Source organism: Camellia sinensis, unplaced genomic scaffold, assembly GCF_055761805.1.
Source record: "Camellia sinensis isolate YWXY unplaced genomic scaffold, ASM5576180v1 Unanchor1, whole genome shotgun sequence".
In the NCBI taxonomy this organism is placed as follows: Eukaryota; Viridiplantae; Streptophyta; class Magnoliopsida; order Ericales; family Theaceae; genus Camellia; species Camellia sinensis.
Window position 1 is genome coordinate 43,246,281 of NW_028128987.1, and position 27,726 is coordinate 43,274,006.

Consider the following 27,726-nt stretch of genomic DNA (forward strand, 5'->3'; position numbering starts at 1 on the left):
TCATTAATACAACTAGGGTTTTTTCCAAAATTACCAAAGTACCCCCACATATCAAAATACTAAAACTTAGAACAAAACTTATAAGATGGAGTAGGAAATCCCTACCTCAAAGAAAATAACCCAAATGGAGAAGACAAAGATGAATACCCAAATTCCAATGTGCCCCAAATCACTAAATGTTCAGATTAAATGGAAGCCTTCGACTTACTCTATCTTTTTAATAAAGGATCTAAGGTAGAAACTCACTCTAAGTAGATCAATCCTAAGAGAGAAGGTGTGTAGAGGGAGAGAGAACTCGTAACTAGGGTTTTGGAATATGAAAGTGTATGAAAAACTGATCTGAAACACGCTGCTGCCTATTTAAACCTGACAGGCTCGCTCGAGCGAAGACTTGGTCGCTCAAGCGACCAGACACATGAAAACCTCGCTCGAGCAAAGAACAGCTCGCTCGAGCCAAAACTACAATGCTTCAGGTCTGCAACCCAGCATCACGCTCGAGCGACAGAATGCTCGCTCGAGCGAGGAACTCAAAAACATACACCTCGCTCGCTCGAGCGAAGAAAATCTCGCTCGAGCGAATAAGCACTGCCCTCAAGTCTAAACCAGACGCAATCGCTCGCTCGAGCGAAGCAAATCTGGATCGAGCCAGAAGACACAAAATTTGGATCGAGCGAGGAACTCGAAAACATACACCTCGCTCGCTCGAGCGAAGAAAATCTCGCTCGAGCGAATAAGCACTGCCCTCAGGTCTAAACCAGATGCAATCGCTCGCTCGAGCGAAGCAAATCTGGATCGAGCCAGAAGACACAAAAACAAACCTCGCTCGAGCGACCGAATCCTGGCTCGAGCGACCAACCCAAAAACTAGACAGCAACACTTGGTTTACGAACCCAACCAACCTGAAACAAACCTGCCCAACACATCCTATAACTCCAAATGAGAAAATAAGGACGACAACAACAAATATACAATGAGAGAATAAACGGAACCCAAGTCCGGATACAATAATCAAATGGGAAAACACCGGGGTCGCTATAAATTTTATGCAACTTTCCTTTTTATTTTTATTCTACTTCCATTTTTATTCAATTTACTTTTCTATTAAACTTCATTTTTTATTTAATTTCCAAATAGATCGTTCAGGTATAATGGTTTCTGGATTGAACTTACACTTTTAATTTTATGCAACTTTCATTTTTATTTTTATTCTACTTCCATTTTTGTTCAATTTACGTTTCTATTAAACTTCTTTTTTTATTTAATTTCTAAATAGATCGTTAAGGTATAGTGGTTTCTTGAATGAACTTCCATTTTTAATTTTCTGTAACTTCCAATTTTATTTTTATTTAACTTCCTTTTCATATCAAGTTTCTTTTCTACTCAACTTCCTTTTTTATTTAATTTCCAAATAGATCGTTAAGGTATAGTGGTTTTTGGATTGAACTTCCATTTTTAATTTTATGCAACTTTCATTTTTATTTTATTCAACTTCCATTTTTATTCAATTTACTTTTCTAATAAACTTCCTTTTTAATTTAATTTCCAAATAGATCGTTAAGGTAAAGTGGTTTCTGGATTGAACTTCCTTATTTAATTTTCTGTAACTTTCATTTTTATTTTTATTCAACTTCCATTTTTATTCAATTTACTTTTCTACTAAACTTCCATTTTTATTTAATTTCCAAATAGATCGTTAAGGTATAGTGATTTTTGGATTAAACTTCATTTTTTAATTTTATGCAACCTTCATTTTTATTTTTATTCTGCTTCCATTTTAATTAAATTTACTTTCCTATTAAACTTCCTTTTTTATTTCATTTCCAAATAGATCGCTAAGGTATAGTGGTGTCTGGATTGAACTTCCATTTTTAATTTTATGCAACTTTCATTTTTATTTATATTCTACTTCCATTTTTATTCAATTTACTTTTCTATTAAACTTCCTTTTTTATTTAATTTCCAAATAGATCGTTAAGGTATAGTGGTTTCTGGATTGAACTTCCATATTTAATTTTCTGCAACTTTCATTTTTATTTTTATTCAACTTCCATTTTTATTCAATTTACATTTCTATTAAACTTCCTTTTATTTTTAATTTGCACACAGATCGTTAAGGTATAGTCGTTTCTGGATTGAACTTCCACTTTTTATTTTATGCAACTTTCCTTTTTATTTTTATTCTACTTCCATTTTTATTCAATTTACTTTTCTATTAAACATCATTTTTTATTTAATTTCCAAATAGATTGTTAAGGTATAGTTGTTTCTTGAATGAACTTCCATTTTTAATTTTCTACAACTTCCATTTTTATTTTTATTTAACTTCCATTTTCATTCAAGTTTCTTTTCTACTCAACTTTCTTTTTTATTTAATATCCAAATAGTTCGTTAAGGTATAGTGGTTTTTGGATTGAACTTCCATTTTTAATTTTATGCAACTTTCATTTTTATTTTTATTCAACTTCCATTTTTATTCAATTTACTTTTCTATTAAACTTCCTTTTTTATTTAATTTCCAAATTGATCATTAAGGTATAGTGGTTTCTGGATTGAACTTCCATATTTAATTTTATGCAACCATTATTTTTATTTTTACTCTACTTCCATTTTAATTCAATTAACTTTCCTATTAAACTTCCTTTTTTATTTAATTTCCAAATAGATCGTTAAGATATAGTGGTTTCGGGATTGACCTTCCATTTTTAATTTTATGCAACTTTCATTTTTATTTTTATTCTACTTCCATTTTTATGCAATTTAATTTTCTATTAAACTTCATTTTTTTTAATTTCCAAGTAGATCGTTATGGTATAGTGGTTTCTGGATTGAACTTCCATTTTTTTTTTTCTGCAACTTCCGTTTTTATTCAAGTTTTTTTTCTACTCAACTTCCTTTTTTATTTAATTTCCAAATAGATCGTTAAGGTATAGTGGTTTTTGGATTGATTTTCCATTTTTAATTTTATGCAACTTTCATTTTTATTTTTATTCAACTTCCATTTTTATTCAATTTTACTTTTCTATTAAACTTCCTTTTTTATTTAATTTCCAAATAGATCGTTAAGGTATAGTGGTTTCTGGATTGAACTTCCATATTTAATTTTCTGTAACTTTCATTTTTCTTTTTATTCAACTTCCATTTTAATTCAATTTACTTATCTATTAAACTTCCTTTTTTATTTAATTTGCAAATAGATCGTCAAGGCATAGTGGTTTCTGGATTGAACTTCCACTTTTAATTTTATGCAACTTTCCTTTTTATTTTCATTCTACTTCCATTTTTATTCTATTTACTTTTCCATTAAACTTCCTTTTTTATTTAATTTCTAAATAGATCGCTAAGGTATAGTAGTTTCTGGATTGAACATCCATTTTTAATTTTATGTAACTTTCATTTTTATTTATATTCTACTTCCATTATTATTCAATTTACTTTTCTATTAGACTTCCTTTTTTATTTAATTTACAAATGGATCGTTAAGGTATAGTGGTTTCTGGAATGAACTTCCATTTTTAATTTTATGCAACTTTCATTTTCATTTTTATTCAATTTCCATTTTTATTCAATTTACTTTTTTATTAAACTTCATTTTTTATTTAATTTCCAAATAGATCGTTAAGGTATAGTGGTTTTTGGAATGTACTTCCATTTTTAATTTTCTGCAACTTCCATTTTTATTTTTATTTAACTTTCTTTTTTATTGAAGTTTCTTTTCTACTCAACATCCTTTTTTATTTAATTTCCAAATAGATCGTTAAGGTATAGTGGTTTTTGGATTGAACTTCCATTTTTAATTTTATGCAACTTTCTTTTTTATTTTTATTCAACTTCCATTTCTATTCAATTTACTTTTCTATTAAACTTCCTTTTTTATTTAATTTCCAAATAGATCGTTAAGGTATAGTGGTTTCTGCATTGAACTTCCATATTTAATTTTCTGCAACTTTCATTTTTATTTTTATTCAACTTCCATTTTAATTCAATTTACTTATCTATTAAACTTCCTTTTTTATTTAATTTGCAAATAGATCGTCGAGGCATAGTGGTTTCTGGATTGAACTTCCACTTTTAATTTTATGCAACTTTCCTTTTTATTTTCATTCTACTTCCATTTTTATTCTATTTACTTTTCCATTAAACTTCCTTTTTTATTTAATTTCCAAATAGATCGCTAAGGTACAGTGGTTTCTGGATTGAACATCCATTTTTAATTTTATGCAACTTTCATTTTTATTTATATTCTACTTCCATTTTTATTCAATTTACTTTTCTATTAGACTTCCTTTTTTATTTAATTTACAAATGGATCGTTAAGGTATAGTGGTTTCTGGAATGAACTTCCATTTCTAATTTTATGAAACTTTCATTTTCATTTTTATTCAACTTCCATTTTTATTCAATTTACTTTTTTGTTAAACTTCATTTTTTATTTAATTTCCAAATAGATCGTTAAGGTATAGTGGTTTTTGGAATGTACTTCCATTTTTAATTTTCTGCAACTTCCATTTTTATTTTTATTTAACTTTCTTTTTTATTGAAGTTTCTTTTCTACTCAACTTACTTTTTTATTTAATTTCCAAATAGATCGTTAAGGTATAGTGATTTTTGGAATGTACTTCCATTTTTAATTTTCTGCAACTTCCATATTTATTTTTATTTAACTTTCTTTTTTGTTGAAGTTTCTTTTCTACTCAACTTCCTTTTTTATTTAATTTCCAAATAGATCGTTAAGGTATAGTGGTTTTTGGATTGAACTTCCATTTTTAATTTTATGCAACTTTCTTTTTTATTTTTATTCAACTTCCATTTCTATTCAATTTACTTTTCTATTAAACTTCATTTTTTATTTAATTTGCAAACAGATCGTTAAGGTATAGTGGTTTCTGAATTGAACATCCACTTTTCATTTTATGCAACTTTCAATTTTATTTTTATTCAATTTACATTTCTATTAAACATCCTTTTTTATTTAATTTCCAAATAGATCGTTAAGGCATAGTGGTTTCTTGAATGAACTTCCATTTTTAATTTTCTGCAACTTCCAGTTTTATTTTTATTTAACTTCCTTTTTTATTTAATTTCCAAATAGATCGTTAAGGTATAGTGGTTTCTGGATTGAACTTTCATTTTTAATTTTATGCAAGTTTCATTTTTATTCAATTTACTTTTCTATTAAACTTCCTTTTTTATTTAATTTCCAAATAGTTCGTTAAGGTATAGTGGTTTCTGGATTGAACTTTCACTTTTAATTTTATTCAACTTTCCTTTTTATTTTTATTCTACTTCCATTTTTATTCAATTTACTTTTCTAGTAAACATCCTTTTTTAATTAATTTCCAAATAGATCGTTAAGGTATAGTGGTTTCTTCAATGAACTTCTATTTTTAATTATCTGCAACTTCCAGTTTTATTTTTATTTAACTTCCTTTTTTATTCAAGTTTCTTTTCTACTCAACTTCCTTTTTTATTTAATTTCCAAATAGATCGTTCAGGTATAGTGGTTCTGGATTGAACTTCCATTTTTAATTTTATGCAACTTTCATTTTTATTTTTATTCAACTTCCCTTTTTATTCAATTTACTTTTCTTTTAAACTTCCTTTTTTATTTAATTTCCAAATAGATCGTTAAGGTGTAGTGATTTCTGGATTGAACTTCCATTTTTAATTTTATGCAACTTCCATTTTTATTTTTACTCTACTTCCATTTTTAGTCAATTTACTTTTCTATCAAACTTCTTTTTTTATTTAATTTCAATATAGATCGTTAAGGTATAGAGGTTTCTTGAATGAACTTCCAATTTTATTTTTATTTAACTTCTTTTCTATTCAAATTTCTTTTCTACTCAACTTCCTTTTTTATCTAATTTCAAAATAGATCGTTAAGGCATATTGGTTTTTGGATTGAACTTCCATTTTTAATTTTATGCAACTTTCATTTTTATTTTTATTCAACTTTCATTTTTATTTAATTTACTTTTCTATTAAACTTCCTTTTTTATTTAATTTCCAAATAGATCGTTAAGGTATAGTGGTTTTTGGATTGAACTTCCATTTTTAATTTCATGCTACATTCATTTTTATTTTTATTCTCCTTCCATTTTAATTCAATTTACTTTCCCATTAAACTTTTTTTTTTATTTAATTTCCAAATAGGTCGTTAAGGTACAGTGGTTTCTGGATTGAACTTCCATTTTTTATTTTATGCGACTTTCATTTTTATTTATATTCTACTTCCATTTTTATTCAATTTACTTTTCTGTTAAACTTTCTTTTTTATTTAATTTCCAAATAGATCGTTAAAGTATAGTTGTTTCTGGATTGAACTTCCATTTTTAATTTTCTGCAACTTCCATTTTTATTTTTATTTAACTTCCTTTTTTATTCAAGTTTCTTTTCTACTCAACTTCCTTTTTTATTTAATTTCCAAATCGATCGTTAAGGTATAGTGGTTTTTGAATTGACCTTCCATTTTCAATTTTATGCAACTTTCATTTTTATTTTTATTCAGCTTTCATTTTTATTCAATTTACTTTTCTATTAAACTTCCGTTTTTATTTAATTTCCAAATAGATCGTTAAGGTATAGTGGTTTCTGGATTGAACTTCCATTTTTTATTTTATGAAACTTTCTTTTTTATTTTTATTCTACTTCCATTTTAATTCAATTTCCTTTCCTATTAAACTTGCTTTTTTATTTAATTTCCAAATAGATCGTTAAGGTATAGTGGTTTCTGGATTGAACTTCTATTTTTAATTTTATGCAACTTTCATTTTTGTTTTTATTCAACTTCCATTTTTATTCAATCTACTTTTCTATTAAACTTCCTTTTTTATTTAATTTCCAAATAGATCGTTAAGGGATAGTGCTTTCTTGAATGAACGGCCATTTTTAATTTTCTGCAACTTCCATTTTTATTTTTATTCTACTTCCATTTTTATTCAATTTTCTTTTCTATTGCACTTCCTTTTTTATTTAATTTCCAAATAAATCGTTACGGTATAGTGTTTTCTGGATTGAACTTCCACTTTTAATTTTATGCAACTTTTCTTTTTATTTTTATTCAACTTCCATTTTTATTCAATTTACTTTTCTATTAAACATCCTTTTTTATTAAATTTCCAAATAGATCGTTAAGGTATAGTGGTTTCTTGAATGAACTTCCATTTTTAATTTTCTTCAACTTCCAGTTTTATTTTTATTTAACTTCCTTTTTTATTCAAGTTTCTTTTCTACTCAACTTCCTTTTTTATTTAATTTCCAAATAGATCGTTATGGTATAATGGTTTTTGGATTGAACTTCCATTTTTAATTTTATGCAACTTTCATTTTTATTTTTATTCAACTTCCATTTTTATTCAATTTACTTTTCTTTTAAACTTCCTTTTTTATTTAATTTCCAAATAGGTCGTTAAGGTGTAGTGGTTTCTGGATTGAACTTTCATTTTTAATTTTATGCAACTATCATTTTTTTTTTTATTCTACTTCCATTTTTAGTCAATTTGCTTTTCTATTAAACTTCCTTTTTTATTTAATTTCCATATAGATCGTTAAGGTATAGTTGTTTCTTGAATGAACTTCCAATTTTATTTTTATTTAACTTCCATTTCTATTCAAGTTTCTTTTCTACTCAACTTCCTTTTTTATTTAATTTCCAAATAGATCGTTAAGGTATAGTGGTTTTTGGATTGAACTTCCATTATTAATTTTATGCAACATTCATTTTTATTTTATTCAACTTCCATTTTTATTCAATTTACTTTTCTATTAAACTTCCTTTTTTATTTAATTTCCAAATAGATCGTTAAGGTAAAGTGGCTTCTGGATTGAACTTTCATATTTAATTTTCTCCAACTTTCATTTATATTTTTATTCAACTTCCATTTTTATTCAATTTACTTTTCTATTAAATTTCCTTTTTTATTTAATTTCCAAATAGATCGTTAAGGTATAGTGGTTTCTGGATTGAACTTCCATTTTTAATTTTATGGAACTTCTTTTTTTATTTATATTCTACTTCAATTTTTATTCAATTTACTTTTCGATTAAACTTTATTTTTTATTTAATTTCCAAATAGATCGTTAAAGTATAGTGGTTTCTAGAATGTACTTCCATTTTTAATTTTCTGTAACTTCCATTTTTATTTTTATTTAACTTCCTTTTTTATTCAAGTTTCTTTTCTACTCAACTTCTTTTTTTCTTTAATTTCCAAATATATCGTTAAGATATAGTGGTTTTTGGATTGAACTTCCATTTTTAATTTTATGCAACTTTCATTTTTATTTTTATTCAACTTTCATTTTTATTCAATTTACTTTTCTATAAAACTTCCTTTTTTATTTAATTTCCAAATAGATCGTTAAGGTATAGTGGTTTCTGGATTGAACTTCCATTTTTAATTTTATGCAACTTTCATTTTTATTTTTATTCTACTTCCATTTTAATTCAATTTAGTTTCCTATTCAACTTGCTTTTTTATTTAATTTCCAAATAGATCGTTAAGGTATAGTGGTTTCTGGATTGAACTTCAATTTTTAATTTTATGCAAGTTTCATTTTTATTTTTATTCAACTTCCATTTTTATTCAATTTACTTTCCTATTAAACATCCTTTTTTATTTAATTTCCAAATAGATCGTTAAGGTATAGTGGTTTCTTGAATGAACTTCCATTTTTCATTTTCTACAACTTCCAGTTTTATTTTTATTTAACTTCCTTTTTTATTCAAGTTTCTTTTCTACTCAACTTCCTTTTTTATTTAATTTCCAAATAGATCGTTAAGGTATAGTTGTTTCTAGATTGAACTTCCATTTTTAATTTTATGCAACTTTCATTTTTATTTTTATTCAACTTCCATTTTTATTCAATTTACTTTTCTTTTAAACTTCCTTTTTTATTTAATTTCCAAATAGATCGTTAAGGTGTAGTGGTTTCTGGATTGAACTTCCATTTTTAATTTTATGCAACTTCCATTTTTAGTCAATTTACTTTTCTATCAAACTTCTTTTTTTATTTAATTTGTAACGCCCTCAAAATAATAACATTAAACCCATCAAATAAGACATGCATTGACATATAAACTAACCACATTCTTTCATTTATTAGAGTCTCATTACATAAGTATTACATGTTAACATCAAAAACAAAATGCCCTACGGGCTTACAGCTTTCCAAGTTAACACTTGGTTACGACAAAAGAGTACTAACTCGTTTACACATTAAGCCCTTGGCTTGAAGTTACATGTAATACATCAAAAGTAAAACGACAAAAGTATGTCCGCCTCTAGCCTCCCAAGCTATGTCCTTGGAGGTGGCATGCTACCTGTACCTGAAAATGATATTCCCATAAAGGGTGAGCCACAGCCCAGTAGAAATACACTAAACCAACCATGAACAATGACTAAAAGATTAGCAATTGATAGATGGTCAACGCTGATACATTCACATAAATCACATATTTATGTCATACGACTTATAAGTCCAAGTTACTTTTCATTTTCCCTTTTTCAACAGATAAGCATGTCAGCTCTATCATCATTTCAACAGATATGTATAACAACAATATCCCACATTCACAGATAAGCATATAAGCTGTATCCACGCTTCACAAAGATAAGCATATAAGCTGTATCTACGGAGTTCATCCCCTATCTTCTCCCAACACTATCCGGTTTAGAGGTACATCCCCTATCTTCCCTTAAACCGCGGAGTACATCCCCTATCTCCTCCTCTACACACAACTTATACAAACACATTGGTTCTATATACCATCACTCAATACATACAGTTAATGTATTCTATCAACAGTCAAATTCCATGACACATTCCATTGATTAGTTTCCGTTTGCCTAATCATCATGCATTGTCTACAACAATCACGACTATCCTCCACCGATAGCCCAAAGCAGTTATTTCTAAACAGAAAATAAATGCACAAATGGATATTCAATCAACATTTCATTTCCTCATTTCTCCCAATTAATTATCCCAATTAATCAAACAATGTAATTAGGCCAATTCCCATAATTAACATTACAACCCTTAGGTCCCATTTTCATCAATGATTCAACATTTATTCCATTTCTCTATGCCAAACATGCATTTAGGCTTATTATAAATAAAACCCCAACTTTTGTAAAATTACACAAAAGCCCCAAACTTTCACCAAATTACCAAACCAAGCCCAACATCTCAAAATACTAAAATTTAAAGACAAAACCCATAGAAAGGAGTAGGATATCCCTACCTCGAAGTTTGAGCCAAAAAGGAGATGAAGACTCGAAGACCAACGTGCTCCAAATCCAAACTTTTTCAGATTAAATCGAAGCTCTCAACGCCCTCTATCTTTTTAACAAAGGCCCTAGGCTAGATTCACACTCTAGGGAGATCAAATCTTAGAGAGAATGAAAGTTTAGAGAGAGAGGGTCTATGATCAAGGGTTTGAAAGAAAATGAAAGTGAAAAAGTGAAGTTCAAAAACGCTACTGTCCGCTGATATAAAACACACTCGCTCGAGCGAAGCCTTTGTCGCTCGAGCGACCAGACACAGAAAACTGTCGCTCGAGCCAAGAAGTTCTCGCTCGAGCCAAAAACTCAGAAGTGCGCTCGAAAAAAGAATGCTCGCTCGAGCCAACAACTCAAACCCTCAGGTCTGCAACCAGCACGCTCGAGCGACATACCTCTCGCTCGAGCGAAGAACAAACCAGACCGCTCGAGCGAATGAAGCTCGCTCGAGCCACGAAAGGCAACTCTCAGGTCCAGAACCAGACACGAACTCAACTCTCGCTCGAGCGACCAACTCCTCGCTCGAGCGAAGGTCCAAAAATCTGGGCAGCAGCACTAGGCTCCCAAACACAACCAACCTGTAACAAACCTGCCCAACACATCCTATAACTCAATATACAAAGTAAAAAGGATGCAAACCAGATAATAAATAACTACCAACATCCACGGACACATGTCCGGATCACTGTACAACAAGGGTAAACCCGGGATCGCTATAACCTCCCCCCCTTAAAGAATTTCGTCCCCGAAATTAAGCACAAGTTTTCAAAAACAGGTTTTCCTCCATTTTAGACAATGTTACAATTCAACATTTAACAATTCGACCCATTACCGGTCATCCCATCCCTTTCACAAGAGACATTTCACAATATGTAAACAACATATGTACTTTCAACATGCATCAACATTATGCACTATCTTTCCAGTTTCAACAATATATTTAACACATGTAATGTTACATTCAACTTCCATATGAGGCAAGTTCCAAAACATACTTCTCATAATCAAAACATTCTCAATGTTTCACAACTTAAGACATATATAAAAGCTCTTAAGTTCAACAATAGTTCAAAATTTAACTACAAGATTACATATCTACAAACAAGTCTGGATATTTCTCATGGACTTCTAACTCACGTTCCCAAGTGGCTTCCTCCACTCCGTGATGTTTCCACAAGACTTTCACCAAAGGAATGGTCTTGCCACGCAGGACCTGATCCCGCCTATCCAAGACCCGAACCGGTCTCTCCTCATACGAGGCATCCTCATCTACCTCTAAATCGGTCCAATCCAACACATGTGATGGATCTGGCTCATACTTACGAAGCATACTCACACGAAACACGTCATGCACTCCGGACAACTGCGGCGGTAAGGCTAACCGATAAGCAACCTCGCCAATCCTCTCAAGAATCTCAAAAGGACCAATAAACCGAGGGGATAACTTCCCACTCTTCCCAAACCTCATCAAGCCTTGCCTAGGTGATATCTTCAGAAAGACATGATCACCTACCTCAAACGCTAAAGGCCTCCTCCTACGGTCAGCATAAGATTTCTGACGACTCTGGGCTATAACAAGCCTCCTACGGATAAGCTCAACTTTCTCCGTCGTCTCCCTAACCAACTCCGGACCCAACAAAGGTGCATCACCCACCTCGGCCCAACAAACTGGAGACCTACACGGTCGGCCATACAAGGCCTCAAACGGTGCCATACCGATGCTAGACTGAAAACTGTTGTTGTAGGCAAACTCTACCAAGGGCAAGTGCCTCTCCCACGTCCCACTGAAGTCCAGGACACAACCCCGAAGCATATCCTCAAGGATCTAAATAGTACGCTCGGACTGCCCGTCAGTCTGAGGATGATAAGCCGTACTAAAGGTCAACTTAGTGCCCAAAGCACTCTGCAAACTCTGCCACAACCTAGCAGTAAAACGAGGATCTCTATCTGAGACGATCGTCACTGGGACCCCGTGCAATCTCACTACGTCCCGAATATACAAGTCGGCAAGATGATCTACCGAATCTCTCACGCGCATAGGAATAAAGTGCGCTGACTTAGTCAACCGGTCTACAACCACCCAAACAGCATCACTACCCCGCTAAGTCCTCGGAAGACCTACAACGAAGTCCATAGTGATATGCTCCCACTTCCACTCGGCAATAGGCAAGGGTTGCAACAAACCCGCTGGCCTCTGATGCTCGGCCTTCACTTGCTGGCAAGTAAGGCACTTCGATACGAAAACAGCCACATGTCTCTTCATACCCCGCCACCAAAACTGGCGACCCAAATCCTGATACATCTTGGTACCTCCCGGATGCACCGCAAGGCGCGAATGGTGAAACTCTCGGAGTACTTCCTCTCGGCAAGACTCCAGTACAAACAAACGGTCTCGATATCTCACACTCAGGTCGGGATACACCGTCAAACCCTTCTCAACCTTCCCACTGGAGATCTTCTCTCGGAGGGATTCTACCTCAAGGTCACCTCTCTGTGCCTCTAACACTCTAGTCACAAGCGTAGGCTGCGCAACAACAGAAAACAAGGTCGCAGCCTCAACAGATTCGCCCAGTAGCAAATCAAACTCGCCAAGTGCTCCCAACATCTCCCATTCCCGGATGGCTATACAAGCTACATCGCTAATGGATTTCCTACTAAGGGCATCGGCCACAACATTGGCCTTTCCCGGATGATAATGCAACTCAAAATCATAATCCTCGATGAACTCCATCCATCTCCTCTGCCTCAGATTTAAGTCTCTCTGTGTAAACAGATACTTCAAACTCTTGTGGTCCGAGAACACCTCGAACTTCTCACCATAAAGGTAGTGCCTCCAAATCTTCAAGGCAAAGATCACTGCTGCTAACTCTAGGTCGTGTGTGGGGTAATTCTTCTCGTGTATTTTCAACTGACGTGAGCCATAAGCTACCACTTTCCCTTCTTGCATCAACACACAACCCAAACCCTCTCATGAGGCATCACAATAAACCGCATAACCCAACCCTCTCTCCGGAATAATCAACACCGGAGCGGTGGTCAATCTAACTTTCAGCTCTTGGAACGAATTTTCACAAGTCTCACTCCACACAAACTTGACTCCCTTCCGAGTCAGTCTAGTCAACGGTGACGCTAACCTGGAGAAATCTTTCACAAACCGACGGTAATACCCAGCTAATCCCAGAAAACTGCGGATCTCAAACACACTCTTAGGCTGTGCCCAATCTTGCACTGCCTCAACCTTGGATGTATCAACAGACACCCCTTCCCCGGATACTACGTGGCCTAAGAATTTGACTTCCCTCAGCCAGAACTCACACTTCCCAAACTTGGCATACAGCCTATGGGCTCTAAGTAACTCAAGCACCACTCTCAAGTGTGCCTCATGCTCCTCCTCAGAAGACGAATAGATAAGAATGTCGTCTACAAAAATGACTACAAACCGATCCAAGAATTCCCGGAAAATCCGGTTCATCAAGTCCATAAAGACTGCCGGTGCGTTGGTAAGCCCGAATGGCATCACCAGAAACTCATAATGGCCATACCGCGTATGGAATGCCGTCTTAGGAATATCCTCCTCCCTGACCCTCAACTGGTGGTAACCCGATCTCAAGTCTATTTTAGAGAAACAACGGGAACCCTTCAACTGGTCAAACAAGTCATCTATACGGGGCATAGGGTACTTATTCTTAACCGTAGCCCGATTCAACTTCCGGTAGTCTATACACAATCTTAAGGCACCATCTTTCTTTTTAACAAAGAGGGCCGGCGCTCCCCACGGTGAAACACTAGGGCGAACAAAACCCTTATCTAGCAATTCCTGGAGCTGAACTTTCAACTCAACCAACTCTGCTGGAGCAAAACGGTAAGGTGCCATAGAAATCGGCGCTGTGCCAGGCACTAAATCAATAAAGAACTCTATCTCTCGGTGAGGTGGCAAACTAACAAGATCTTCGGGAAAGACATCCGAATACTCACAAACCACCCTCGGCAATACAATCTGGGTCTCACCACTCTCACCACTCTCAAAGCTGGCAAGTAGACTACTAAGCTCACTTCGCCCTTGCGAATCGTACCCCGGTGGTAAAACACTACCAACCCGGTCTCCCAAGAAATGGAACCACTCCCCACTCAAGGTACATAACGTGACCCTCTGGCAGTAGCAATCGATAACAGCCCAGTATGACGATAGCCAGTCCATACCCAAAATAACATCAAAACCCTTCATGGGCATGACAACAAACGGAAAAGGAAGCCTATAGTCGGCGACCTCTATATCACATCCTCTAACACCCTGTTTCAGAATCAACTCACCACCCAAAGGCGATACCACACAAATAGGAGATGCTAATTGTGCTAACTCCAATTCCAAAACAGATGCAAATGCAGCAGATACAAAAGAATGAGATGCACCCGTGTCTATCAACACATTAGCAACCGAGTTGCAAAACAGAAAAGTACCTCTCACTACTGATAGAGCCGGTACTAAATCCTGCGCGGTAACAGTATACACGTGCCCCGTAGGCCCCTGATCTACCTGCTCACCTCTAGGAGCATACGACTGCTGCACAGACTGGGATGACGAAGCTCCCGGATTGGCCCTCGAGGCCTGCACAGACTGAGCTGGCTGAAAACCCTGCGTCTGCCTAGAACCAGACACTCCCGAAGTGGCACTCAACTGTGGGCAAAACCTCTTCAGGTGCCCAGGCTGTCCACACTGATAACAAGTCAAGGGCTGCCCCCTGCCCAAACTCTGACTCTGCGGTCTAGCTGAAGAAGAAGCAGCTCTCTGACCCCCACCCTTCTGCGGGCAAACAGAAACCTTGTGACCCAGCTGGCCACACTTGTAACAAGCAAACTCCCCCTGATTGCCTCTCCCCGAGCCTGCACTCGGCACTGGAAAGGTCGATCTAGAAACTGCTCCCTGAGACTGCTGAGGGTTATAACCCCTCTGCCTCCTGCCATCACTCTGACCATCCTGGCTCCTCTTGGAGCCCCTCTGTTCTTCCTCCTCTTCCTGCATCATAATTTCCATATGAGCAGCAGCATCTACCAGGTGTCTATACTCTCGAATGTATGACCCACCAACTCTCAACTTGAGGCCCCGCCTCAACTTCCGCTCAAACTCATAGCAACGGCGTTCTTCAGACGCCACCAGTTCCGGTGCAAACCTGGACAGACTGGTAAAAGTAGCCTCAAACTCGGCCACTGACAAGCCCTGCTGTTTAAGCCGGTTAAACTGGTCCCTCAGCTTCTCCCTAGCTGCTGCAGACAAAAACCTCTCCTGAAAAGCATTCACAAACGCCTCCCAAGTACCACCAACACGAGCCTTCTCGTACTTCCACCATTGACCCGCATCTCCCTTCAGCTGGAAGGATGCCAAGGTCACTTTCAGTGCTCCGTCCTTGATGCCAAGCATCTCGAACGTCTTACTTATTTGCTCTAGCCACTCATCAGCCTTCAGTGGCTCCTTCGAATCCCCGATAAACTCATCCGGATTAGACCGGAAAAACTCCCTCTTCAAGAAAGAAGGCCCTGTCTCAGCTGCCTGATTCCCAGCTCTAAGAATACCCAAAGCTCCTGCTATCTCTCTGGCCAAGGCACCCATAGCCTGCTGACCCGCTGGCTCGGCCACATTGGCCTGGCCAACTCCCTCCTGTACAGCCGGAATCTCACCCGGTAACGGTACTTCCTGCCTCGCAGGTCTACCACGCCTAGCACCTCCTCCTCGTCCTGACATCCTAATAAAGGTAACGCAGAACATTAGCACGTTCATAAATGTGCCGAAACTAAACACTCACGTCCTAATGCATGGACAACTGTAATTCACTCCACATAAGCACATAAACACATAAGCACTTACGAATTTCATTTCCGGATAATGATAGTCCCGAGGCGTTACTAGAGTTCTGGTTAGAAATAGCATTGATCAAGTGCTTTTCCAACAAGACTCCCAGAAACCCAAGGATCCAATCAACATCCTAGAAATTAAATCCCATACCCACATAGTCACATAAGCATGCTATCAATTAAGCACGTAGCATATAACACTACATCTAAGTCTCTTATCAAGCGAGACAAACCCATTGTGATCCTAATCACTTCCCACGTACCCAAAGTATTCGAACCCGGTACGCTCTGATACCAAGTTGCAACGCCCTCAAAATAATAACATTAAACCCATCAAATAAGACATGCATTGACATATAAACTAACCACATTCTTTCATTTATTAGAGTCTCATTACATAAGTATTACATGTTAACATCAAAAACAAAATGCCCTACGGGCTTACAGTTTTCCAAGTTAACACTTGGTTACAACAAAAGAGTACTAACTCGTTTACACATTAAGCCCTTGGCTTGAAGTTACATGTAATACATCAAAAGTAAAACGACAAAAGTATGTCTGCCTCTAGCCTCCCAAGCTATGTCCTTGGAGGTGGCATGCTACCTGTACCTGAAAATGATATTCCCATAAAGGGTGAGCCACAGCCCAGTAGAAATACACTAAACCAACCATGAACAATGACTAAAAGATTAGCAATTGATAGATGGTCAACGCTGATACATTCACATAAATCACATATTTATGTCATACGACTTATAAGTCCAAGTTACTTTTCATTTTCCCTTTTTCAACAGATAAGCATGTCAGCTCTATCATCATTTCAACAGATATGTATAACAACAATATCCCACATTCACAGATAAGCATATAAGCTGTATCCACGCTTCACAAAGATAAGCATATAAGCTGTATCTACGGAGTTCATCCCCTATCTTCTCCCAACACTATCCGGTTTAGAGGTACATCCCCTATCTTCCCTTAAACCGCGGAGTACATCCCCTATCTCCTCCTCTACACACAACGTATACAAACACATTGGTTCTATATACCATCACTCAATACATACAGTTAATGTATTCTATCAATAGTCAAATTCCATGACACATTCCATTGATTAGTTTCCGTTTGCCTAATCATCATGCATTGTCTACAACAATCACGACTATCCTCCACCGATAGCCCAAAGCAGTTATTTCTAAACAGAAAATAAATGCACAAATGGATATTCAATCAACATTTCATTTCCTCATTTCTCCCAATTAATTATCCCAATTAATCAAACAATGTAATTAGGATAATTCCCATAATTAACATTACAACCCTTAGGTCCCATTTTCATCAATGATTCAACATTTATTCCATTTCTCTATGCCAAACATGCATTTAGGCTTATTATAAATAAAACCCCAACTTTTGTAAAATTACACAAAAGCCCCAAACTTTCACCAAATTACCAAACCAAGCCCAACATCTCAAAATACTAAAATTTAAAGACAAAACCCATAGAAAGGAGTAGGATATCCCTACCTCGAAGTTTGAGCCAAAAAGGAGATGAAGACTCGAAGACCAACGTGCTCCAAATCCAAACTTTTTCAGATTAAATCGAAGCTCTCAACGCCCTCTATCTTTTTAACAAAGGCCCTAGGCTAGATTCACACTCTAGGGAGATCAAATCTTAGAGAGAATGAAAGTTTAGAGAGAGAGGGTCTCGGATCAAGGGTTTGAAAGAAAATGAAAGTGAAAAAGTGAAGTTCAAAAACGCTACTGTCCGCTGATATAAAACACGCTCGCTCGAGCGAAACCTTTGTCGCTCGAGCGACCAGACACAGAAAACTCTCGCTCGAGCCAAGAAGTTCTCGCTCGAGCCAAAAACTCAGAAGTGCGCTCGAGCAAAAGAATGCTCGCTCGAGCCAACAACTCAAACCCTCAGGTCTGCAACCAGCACGCTTGAGCGACATACCTCTCGCTCGAGCGAAGAACAAACCAGACCGCTCGAGCGAAGGAAGCTCGCTCGAGCCACGAAAGGCAACTCTCAGGTCCAGAACCAGACACGAACTCAACTCTCGCTCGAGCGACCAACTCCTCGCTCGAGCGAAGGTCCAAAAATCTGGGCAGCAGCACTAGGCTCCCAAACACAACCAACCTGTAACAAACCTGCCCAACACATCCTATAACTCAATATACAAAGTAAAAAGGATGCAAACCAGATAATAAATAACTACCAACATCCACGGACACATGTCCGGATCACTGTACCACAAGGGTAAACCCGGGATCGCTATATAATTTCCACATAGATCGTTAAGGTATAGTGGTTTCTTGAATGAACTTCCAATTTTATTTTTATTTAACTTCATTTTCTATTCAAGTTTCTTTTCTACTCAATTTCCTTTTTTATCTAATTTCCAAATAGATCGTTAAGGTATAGTGGTTTTTGGATTGAACTTCCATTTTTAATTTTATGCAACTTTCATTTTTATTTTTATTCAACTTTCATTTTTATTCAATTAACTTTTCTATTAAACTTCCTTTTTTATTTAATTTCCAAATAGATCGTTAAGGTATAGTGGTTTCTGGATTGAACTTCCATTTTTAATTTTATGTAACTTTCATTTTTATTTTTATTCTACTTCCATTTTAATTCAATTTATGTTCCCATTAAACTTCCTTTTTTATTTAATTTCTAAATAGATCGTTAAGGTATAGTGGTTTCTGGATTGAACTTCCATTTTTAATTTTATGCAAGTTTCATTTTTATTTTTATTCAACTTCCATTTTTATTCAATTTACTTTTCTATTGAACTTCCTTTTTTATTTAATTTCCAAATAGATCGTTAAGGTATAGTGCTTTCTTGAATGAACTGCCATTTTTAATTTTCTGCAACTTCCATTTTTATTCAATTTTCTTTTCTATTAAACTTCCTTTTTTATTTAATTTCCAATAGATCGTTAAGGTATAGTGGTTTCTAGATTGAACTTCCACTTTTAATTTTATGTAACTTTCCTTTTTATTTTTATTCTACTTCTATTTTTATTCAATTTACTTTTCAATTAAACATCCTTTTTTATTTAATTTCCAAATAGATCGTTAAGGTATAGTGGTTTCTTGAATGAACTTCCATTTTCAATTTTCTGCAACTTCCAGTTTTATATTTATTTAACTTCCTTTTTTATTCAAGTTTCTTTTCTACTCAACTTCCTTTTTTATTTAATTTCCAAGTAGAACGTTAAGGTATAGTGGTTTTTGGATTGAACTTCCATTTTTAATTTTATGCAACTTTCATTTTTATTTTTATTCAACTTCCATTTTTATTTAATTTACTTTTCTTTTAAACTTCCTTTTTTATTTAATTACCAAATAGATCGTTAAGGTGTAGTGGTTTCTGGATTGAACTTCTATTTTTAATTTTATGCAACTTTCATTTTTATTTTTACTCTACTTCCATTTTTAGTCAATTTACTTTTCTATTAAACTTCCTTTTTTATTTAACTTCCATATAGATCGTTAAGGTATAGTGGTTTTTTGAATGAATTTCAAATTTTATTTTTATTTAACTTCCTTTTCTATTCAGGTTTCTTTTCTACTCAACTTCCTTTTTTATTTAATTTCCAAATAGATCGTTAAGGTATAGAGGTGTTTGGTTTGAACTTCCATTTTTTATTTTATGCAACTTTCATTTTTATTTTTATTCAACTTCCATTTTTATTCAATTTAGTTTCCCATTAAACTTCCTTTTTTATTTAATTTCCAAATAGATCGTTAAGGTATAGTGGTTTCTGGATTGAACTTCCATTTTTAATTTTATGCAAGTTTCATTTTTATTTTTATTCTACTTCCATTTTAATTCAATTTACTTCATTATTAAACTTCCTTTTTTATTTAATTTCCAAATAGATCGTTAAGGTATAGTGGTTTCTGGATTGAACTTCCATATTTAATTTTCTTCAACTTTCATTTTTATTTTTGTTTAACTTTCTTTTTCATTCAAGTTTCTTTTCCACTCAACTTCCTTTTTTATTTAATTTCAAAATAGATCGTTAAGGTATAATGGTTTTTGGATTGAACTTTCATTTTTTATTTTATGCAACTTTCATTTTTATTTTTATTCTACTTCCATTTTTTATCAATTTACTTTTATGTTAAACTTCCTTTTTTATTTAATTTCCAAATTGATCATTAAAGTATAGTGGTTTCTTGAATGAACTTCCCATTTTATTTTTATTTAACTTCCTTTTCTATTCAAGTTTCTTTTCTACACAACTTCCTTTTTTATTTAATTTCCAAATAGATGGTTAAGGTAAAGTGGTTTTTGGATTGAACTTCCATTTTTAATTTTATGCAACTTTCATTTTTATTTTATTCAACTTCCATTTATATTCAATTTACTTTTCTATTAAACTTCTTTTTTTATTTAATTTCCAAATAGATCGCTAGGGTAAAGTGGTTTCTGGATTGAACTTCCATATTTAATTTTCTGCAACTTTCATTTTTATTTATATTCTACTTCCATTTTTATTCAATTTACTTTTCTATTAAACTTCCTTTTTTATTTAATTTCCAAATAGATCGTTAAGGTATAGTGGTTTCTGGATTGAACTTCCATTTTTAATTTTATGCAACTTTCGTTTTTATTTATATTCTACTTCCATTTTCATTCAATTCACTTTTTTATTAAACTTCCTTTTTTATTTAATTTCCAAATAGATCGTTAAAGTGTAGTGGTTTCTGGAATGAACTTTCATTTTTAATTTTCTGCAACTTCCATTTTTATTTTTAATTAACTTCCTTTTTTATTCAGGTTTCTTTTCCACTCAACTTCCTTTTTTATTTAATTTCCAAATAGATCGTTAAGGTGTAGTGGTTTTTGGAATGAACATCCATTTTTAATTTTTTGCAACCTTCATTTTTATTTTTATTCAACTTCCATTTTTATTCAATTTACTTTTCTATTAAACTTTCTTTTTTATTTAATTTCCAAATAGATCGTTAAGGTGTAGTGGTTTCTGGATTGAACTTCCATTTTTCATTTTATGCAACTTTCATTTTTATTTTTATACAACTTCCATTTTTATTCAATTTACTTTTCTATTAAACTTCCTTTTTTATTTAATTTCCAAATTGATCATTAACGTATAGTGGTTTCTGGATTGAACTTCCATATTTAATTTTCTGCAACTTTCATTTTTATTTTTATTCAACTTCCTTTTTTATTTAATTTCCAAATAGAACGTTAAGGTATAGTGGTTTTTGGATTGAACTTCCATTTTTAATTTTATGCAACTATCATTTTTATTTTTACTCTACTTCCATTTTAATTCTATTTACTTTCCTATTGAACTTCCTTTTTTATTTAATTTCCAAATAGATCGTTAAGGTATAGTGGTTTTGGATTGAACTTCCATTTTTAATTTTATGCAACTTTCATTTTTATTTTTATTCTACTTCCACTTTTATTCATTTTAATTTTCTATTAAATTTCCTTTTTTATTTAATTTCCAAGTAGATCGTTAAGGTATAGTGGTTTCTGGATTGAACTTCCATTTTTAATTTTCTGCAACTTCCATTTTTATTTTTATTTAACTTCCGTTTTTATTAAAGTTTCTTTTCTACTCAACTTCCTTTTTTATTTAATTTCCAAATAGATCATGATGGTATAGTGGTTTTTGGATTCAACTTCCTTTTTTAATTTTATGCAACTTTCATTTTTATTTTTATTCAATTTACTTTTCTATTAATCTTCCTTTTTTATTTAATTTCCAAATTGATCATTAAGGTATAGTGGTTTCTGGATTGAACTTCCATATATAATTTTCTGCAACTTTCATTTTTCTTTTTATTCTACTTCCATTTTTATTCAATTTAATTTTCTATTAAACTTCCTTTTTTATTTAATTTCCATGTAGATCGTTAAGGTATAGTGGTTTCTGGATTGAACATCCGTTTTTAATTTTCTGCAACTTCCATTTTTATTTTTATTTAACTTCCGTTTTTATTCAAATTTCTTTTCTACTCAACTTTCTTTTTTAATTAATTTCCAAATAGATCGTTAAGGTATAGTGGTTTTTGGATTGAACTTCCATTTTTAATTTTATGCAACTTTCATTTTTATTTTTATTCTACTTCCATTTTTATTCATTTTAATTTTCTATTAAATTTCCTTTTTTATTTAATTTCCAAGTAGATCGTTAAGGTATAGTGGTTTCTGGATTGAACTTCCATTTTTAATTTTCTGCAACTTCCATTTTTATTTTTATTTAACTTCCGTTTTTATTAAAGTTTCTTTTCTACTCAACTTCCTTTTTTATTTAATTTCCAAATAGATCATGATGGTATAGTGGTTTTTGGATTCAACTTCCTTTTTTAATTTTATGCAACTTTCATTTTTATTTTTATTCAATTTACTTTTCTATTAATCTTCCTTTTTTATTTAATTTCCAAATTGATCATTAAGGTATAGTGGTTTCTGGATTGAACTTCCATATATAATTTTCTGCAACTTTCATTTTTCTTTTTATTCTACTTCCATTTTTATTCAATTTAATTTTCTATTAAACTTCCTTTTTTATTTAATTTCCATGTAGATCGTTAAGGTATAGTGGTTTCTGGATTGAACATCCGTTTTTAATTTTCTGCAACTTCCATTTTTATTTTTATTTAACTTCCGTTTTTATTCAAGTTTCTTTTCTACTCAACTTTCTTTTTTAATTAATTTCCAAATAGATCGTTAAGGTATAGTGGTTTTTGGATTGAACTTCCATTTTTAATTTTATGCAACTTTCATTTTTATTTTTATTCAACTTCCATTTTTATTCAATTTTAATTTTCCATTAAACTTCCTTTTTTATTTAATTTCCAAATAGATCTGTAACGCCCTCAAAATAATAACATTAACTCAACAAATAAGACAAGCGTTAATAGATAAACTAACCACCTTCTATCATTCATTAGAATTCCATTACATAAGTATTACATGTTAATCTCATAACAAAATGCCCTACGGGCTTACAGCTTTCCAAGTTAACACTTGGTTACAACAAAGAGGTCTAACTCGTTTACACATTAAGCCCTTGGCTTGAAATTACATGTAATACATCAAAAGTAAAACGACAAAACTATGCCCGCCACTAGCCTCCCAGCTATGTCCTTGGAGGTGGCATGCTTCCTGCACCTGAAAATGATATTCCCATATAGGGTGAGCCACAGCCCAGTAGAAATACACTAAACCAACCATGGACAATGACTAAAACATTAGCAATTGATAGTTGGTCAACACTGATACAATCACATAAATTACATATTTATGTCAACGACTTACAAGTCCCAATTACTTTTCATTTTCCCTTTTTCAACAGATAAGCATGCTAGCTCTATCATTATTTCCACAGATATGTATAAAAACTATATCTCACATTCAGATAAGCATAAAAGCTATATCCACAATCTCAACAGATATGTATATCAACAATATCCACAGATAAGCATACAAGCTGTATCCACATTCTACAACAGATATGTATATCAACAATATCCACAGATAAGCATACAAGCTGTATCCACACTTCACAAAGATAAGCATATGAGCTCTATCTTCACTTCTTTAGACAAGCATATGAGCTCTGTCTACGGAGTACATCCCCTATCTCCTCCAAATACCTATCCGGTTTAGAGGTACATCCCCTATCTTCCCCTAAACCGCGGAGTACATCCCCTACCTCCTCCTCTACACACAACATATATAAACACATTGGTTCTATATACAATCACACAATACATACAATTAATGTATTCAATTAACCGTCAAGTTCCATGACACATTTCATTGATTAGTTTCAGTTTGCTTAATCAACATACATTGTCTACAACAATCACGACTATCCTCCACCGATAGCCCAAAGCAGTTATTTCTAAACAGAAAATAAATGCACAAATGGATATTCAATCAACATTTCATTTCTCACCAATTAATTATCCCAATTAATTAAACAATGTAATTAGGCCATTTTCCATAATTACCATTTCAACCCTTAGGTCCCATTTTCTTCAATGATTCAGCAATCATTCCATTTTTTTCATGCTAAACATGCATCTAGGTTTATTATGAATAAAACCCCAACTTTTGTATAATTGCACAAAAGCCCCAAACTTTCACAAAATTACCAAACCAAACCCAACATCTCAAAATACCAAAATTTAAAGACAAAACCCATAGAGAGGAGTAGGTTATCCCTACCTCAAAGTTTAAGCCAAAAAGGAGATGAAGACTCCAAGATCAACTTGCTCCAAATCCAAACTTTTTCAGATTAAATTGAAGCTCTCAACGCCCTCTATCTTTTAACAAAGGCCCTAGGCTAGATTCACACCCTAGGGAGATGAAATCTTAGAGAGAGTGTAAGTTTAGAGTGAGAGAGGCTCGGATTTAGGTTTTGCTCAAAGAAAAGAGGTGAAAAAGTGATGTTTTAGACACTGCTGTCCGCTGATATAAAACACGCTCGCTCGAGCGAAGGATTGGTCGCTCGAGCGACCAGACACAGAAAACTCTCGCTCGAGCCAAGAAGTTCTCGATCGAGCGAAGAAAAACCCAGACCGCTCGAGCCACGAAAAGCTCGCTCGAGCCAGAAACTACAACTCTCAGGTCCAGAACCGGGGCAACACTACTCTCGCTCGAGCGACAACCTCCTCGCTCGAGCGAAGGACCAAAATTCTGGGCAGCAACACTTGGTTCCCAAGCACAACCAACCTGTAACAAACCTGCCCAACACATCCCAAAACTCAAAATACAAAGTAAAGAGGATGCAAACTAGAAAATAAACAACTACCAACATTCACGGACACATGTCCGGATCACTGTACAACAAGGGTAAACCCGGGATCGCTATAACCTCCCCCCCCTTAAAGAATTTCGCCCCCGAAATTAAACACAAATTTTCAAAAACAGGTTTTCCTCCATTTTGAACAATGTTACAATTTAACGTTCAACAATTCGACCCATTACCGGTCATCTCATCCCTTTAACAAGAGATATATCACAATATGTAAACAACATATGTATTATTAACATGCATCAACATTATGCACTAACTTTCCAATGTCAACAATATATTCAACACATATAATGTTACATTCAACTTCCATATGAGGCAAGTTCCAAACATACTTTCAATAACCAAAACATTTTCAATGTTTCACAACTTAAGACATATATAAAAGCTCTTAGGTTCAACAACATGCAAAAGTTAAATACAAGATTACATATCAACAAACAAGTCCGGATATTTCTCTCGGACTTCCAACTCACGTTCCCAAGTGGCTTCCTCCACTCCGTGATGTTTCCACAAGACTTTCACCAAAGGAATGGTCTTGCCACGCAGGACTTGATCCCGCCTATCCAAGACCCGAACCGGTCTCTCCTCATACGAGGCATCCTCATCTACCTCTAAATCGCTCCAATCCAGCACATGTGATGGATCTGGTTCATACTTCCGAAGCATACTCACATGAAACACGTCATGCACTCCGGACAACTGCGGTGGTAAGGCTAACCGATAAGCAACCTCACCTATCCTCTCAAGGATCTCAAAAGGACCAATAAACCGAGGGGATAACTTCCCACTCTTTCCAAACCTCATCAGACCCCGCCTAGGTGATATCTTCAGAAAGACATGATCACCTACTTCAAACGCCAAAGGTCTCCTTCTACGGTCAGCATAAGATTTCTGCCGACTCTGGGCTGTAACAAGCCTCCTACGGATAAGCTCAACTTTCTCCGTCGTCTCCCTAACCAACTCCGGACCCAACAAAGGTGCATCACCCACCTCGGCCCAACAAACTGGAGACCTACACGGTCGGCCATACAAGGCCTCAAACGGTGCCATACCGATGCTAGACTGAAAACTGTTGTTGTAGGCAAACTCTACCAATGGCAAGTGCCTCTCCCACGTCCCACAGAAGTCCAGGACACAACCCCGAAGCATATCCTCGAGGATCTGAATAGTACGCTCGGACTGCCCGTCAGTCTGAGGATGATAAGCCGTACTAAAGGTCAACTTAGTGCCCAAGGCACTCTGCAAACTCTGCCACAACCTAGCAGTAAAACGAGGATCTCTATCTGAGACGATCGTCACTGGGACCCCGTGCAATCTCACTACGTCCCGAATATACAAATCGGCAAGATGATCTACCGAGTCTCTCACGCGCATAGGAATAAAGTGCGCCGACTTAGTCAACCGGTCTACAACCACCCAAATAGCATCACTACCCCGCTGAGTCCTCGGAAGACCCACAACGAAGTCCATAGTGACATGCTCCCACTTCCACTCGGCAATAGGCAAGGGTTGCAACAAACCCGCTGGCCTCTGATGCTCGGCCTTCACTTGCTGGCAAGTAAGGCACTTCGATACGAAAACAGCCACATCTCTTTTCATACCCCGCCACCAAAACTGGCGACCCAAATCCTGATACATCTTAGTACCTCCCGGATGCACCGTAAGGCGCGAATGGTGAAACTCTCGGAGTACTTCCTCTCGGCAAGACTCCGGTACAAACAAACGGTCACGGTATCTCACACTCAGATCGGGATACACCGTCAAACCCTTCTCAACTTTCCCACTGGAGATCTTCTCTCGGAGGGATTCTACCTCAAGGTCACCTCTCTGTGCCTCTAACACTCTAATCACAAGTGTAGGCTGCGCAACAACAGAAAACAAGGCCGCAGCCTCGACAGATTCGCCCAGTAGCAAATCAAACTCGCCAAGTGCCCCCAACATCTCCCATTCCCGGATGGCTATACAAGCTACATCACTAATGGTTTTCCTACTAAGGGCATCGGCCACAACATTGGCCTTTCCCGGATGATAATGCAACTCAAAATCATAATCCTCGATGAATTCCATCCATCTCCTTTGCCTCAGATTCAAGTCTCTCTGTGTAAACAGATACTTCAAACTCTTATGATCCGAGAATACCTCGAACCTCTCACCATAAAGGTAGTGCCTCCAGATTTTCAAGGCAAAGATCACAGCTGCTAACTCTAGGTCGTGTGTGGGGTAATTCTTCTCGTGTATTTTCAACTGACGTGAGCCATAAGCTACCACTTTCCCCTCTTGCATCAACACACAACCCAAACCCTCTCGTGAGGCATCACAATAAACCGAGTAACCCAACCCTCTCTCCGGAATAATCAACACCGGTGCGGTGGTCAATCTAACTTTCAGCTCTTGGAACGACTTTTCACAAGTCTCACTCCACTCAAACTTAACTCCCTTCCTAGTCAGTCTAGTCAACGGTGACGCTAACCTGGAAAAATCTTTCACAAACCGACGATAATACCCAGCTAATCCCAGAAAACTGCGGATCTCAAACACACTCTTAGGCTGTGCCCAATCTTGCACTGCCTCAACCTTGGATGTATCAACAGACACCCCTTCCCCGGATACCACGTGGCCTAAGAACTTGACTTCCCCCAGCCAGAACTCACACTTCCCAAACTTGGCATACAGCCTATGGGCTCTAAGTAACTCAAGCACCACTCTCAAGTGTGCCTCGTGCTCCTCCTCAGAAGACGAATAGATAAGAATGTCGTCCACGAAGACAACCACAAAT